General features: G+C 33.0%; 1 protein-coding gene across 1 annotated transcript in view; it reads right to left on the bottom strand.

Annotated features, from left to right (window-relative positions):
- LOC108298961 (putative pregnancy-specific beta-1-glycoprotein 7) overlaps nucleotides 1-2,786 on the bottom strand; it is a gene marked incomplete at its 5' end in the record, with an annotated part of 11,613 nt that overhangs the window by 3,936 nt on the left and 4,891 nt on the right. The gene's annotated exons all lie outside the window — the stretch shown is intronic.

A 2,786-nucleotide genomic window follows, 5' to 3' on the forward strand; every position in this document is an offset into this window, starting at 1 on the left:
AACCATTAACTAGACTGACTAAGAAAAAAAGGAAGAAACATGAAATTACTAAAATCAGAAATGAAAGTGGAGTCTGGACATGGTGGCTTATGTTTTAATTCCAGCCACTTTGAGATGCCAAAGCAAAAAGATGAGTTGGGGCAAGGAGTTAGAAACCAGCCTGGACAACATAAGAAGACCCTGTCCCTACAAAACATTTCTATAAAAAATTAGCCAGGCATGATGGCATACACTAGGTACTCGGGAGGCTGAAGGAGGAGTATTTCTTGAGCTCAGAAGGTTGAGATTGCAGTAAGCCATGATTATGCCACTGCACTCCAGCCTGGGCTGGCCTACACAGTGAGACCTTGACCTTGTCTCTTTCTCTTAAAAAAAAAAAAAAAGAGAGAGAGAGAGACAGAAAAGTAGAGACATTATTAGCAATTCAAAAGCAATAAAATTGTAAAACTACTATGTATAATTCTATGTCAATAAATTGGATAACCTAGATAAAATGGATCAATTCCTAGAAACACGTGAAAATCTGAATAGACCTGTAATTAGTAATAAAATTGAACCACTAAAACCATTTGACAAAATTCAATATTCTGTTATAATAAAAACATTCTGACTATGAATGGAAGGAAACCACCTCGACATAATGAAGGCAATACGTGAAAAGTCCAGTGCTAACATAGTCAATGGAGAAAGACGGGCAGTTTTCCCCGTATGATCAGGAACAAGACACAGATGCATGCTTTTGTCACTTCTATTCAACATAGTATTGGAAGTCCTAGCCAGAGAAATTAGTCAAGGAAAAAAAAAGATACATTTGAAAGAAAAAGTAAAATAATCTCTGTTGACAGATAACTTGAACTTCCATGTAAAAACACTAAAGATGAAAAAACCGTTAGGATAAATTCAGTAAAGTTGCAGCATACAAAATCAACAGGCAAACATCAGTTGTGTTTCTATACACTAACAATTAACAATCTGAATTGAAATTAAGAAAAATTTTCCATTCACGTTAACAACAAAAAGAATAAATATTTTAGAATAAGTTTAACTGAGGAGTTGAAAGAATTGTACCCCCAAATCTTCAAAATAGTGCTGAAAGAAATCAAAGATGACATCAATAAATGGAAAGACGTTTCATTTTCATGGATGGGAAGACTTGATATTGTTTGGAGGACAACACTACCCAAGTGAGCTGCAGGTTCCACGCAATTCCTATCAGAATCCCAGTGACGTTTTTTGCAGAAATAGAAAAATCTGTCCTAAGGTTCATATTGACTCTCAAGACTATAAATAGACAAACAATCTTGGAAAAAAAAAAAAAGAATGAAGCTAGAGGACTCACACTTCCTGATTTCAACATTTACTAGAAAGCCACAATAGTCAATACAGTGTGGGACTGGCATAAAGGAAGACATAGAAATTAACAGAATAGAATAGAGAGCCCACAAAGAAATGCTTGCATATATGGCCAAATGATTTTGACAAGATTCCAAGGCCAGTCCACGGGGGAAAGGATAGTCTTTTTAACAAAAGATATTGGGAGAGCTGGATAGAAATGAGTTGAACCTAGCACCATTTACAAAAATTATCCCACAATGGATCAAAGAATGAAAGGGAAGAGCAAAAACTATAAAACTGTTAGAATAAAATGTAGGGAAAAAGCTTCATGACATTAGATTTCACAGCGATTTCTTGGTTATAACAGCAAAAACAGAGGCAATAAAGTAGATAAGTTGGACTTCATGAAAATTAAAAACTTTTATATATCAAAAAATTATTGAGAAAGTGAAAAGGCAACCCATGAAATGGGAAAAATTATTTGCAAATTACATATCTGATAAGGGATTAATTTCCAGACTATAGGAAGAACTACATATCAACAGCCAAAAATCCAAAAACCCAATGAAATATGAACAAAGGACTAAAATAGAGATTTCTCCAGGGAGGATATACAAATGGCCAATTTGCACTTGCATAGATGCTCAACATCACTAATACTTAGAGATATGTGAATCTAAACCACAGTGATACTGCACGCCACACACATTAGGATGGCTTTGATTCAAAAAATAAAAGGCGTGCAAGAATATCAAACAAGTATTTTCAAGTAAGTGGAAGAATTGAAACTCTAGTGCATTGCTGTTGAGAATGTGACTTGTTATAACCTCTGTGGAAAATGGTATGGCTGTTTCCCAAACAGCCATACCATTTGATCCCATTTGATCCAGCAATTCCACTCTGGACAGACACTCTGAAAATTAAAAGAAAAGCGAACAGATATTTGTACACTGATGTTCACAGCAGCATTACTGACAATAGTCAACAGGTGGAAAGAACTGAAAAGTCCATTAAAACATAAGTGAATAGGAAAATGAGGTATATCCATGCAATGGAATGTTATTCAATCTTACTTAACAAACAATACAATTCTGATACATGGTGCAAAGTGGATGAACCCTTTGTGTGTGTGTGTGTATATATATATATATATATATATAGTATATGGTATATAAAGTCTATATATATATTATATAGACTATATATAGACTATATATAGTTTATAGTCTATATATAGTCTATGTATATACTATAATCTATATAGTATATATATATAGACTATATATATTAGAGTATATTGTATATATATAGTACATATACTATATACACAATATATGGTGTATATGTCTATATAGACATACATATAGACTCATATATATACTTGTATCTATAGCCTTTATATATACTTATATATAGACTATAAAGTTTATATGGACTATGTATATATAAAG

The sequence above is a fragment of the Cebus imitator genome, unplaced genomic scaffold (assembly GCF_001604975.1).
Source record: "Cebus imitator isolate Cc_AM_T3 unplaced genomic scaffold, Cebus_imitator-1.0 Scaffold1291, whole genome shotgun sequence".
NCBI classification, from domain to species: domain Eukaryota; kingdom Metazoa; phylum Chordata; class Mammalia; order Primates; family Cebidae; genus Cebus; species Cebus imitator.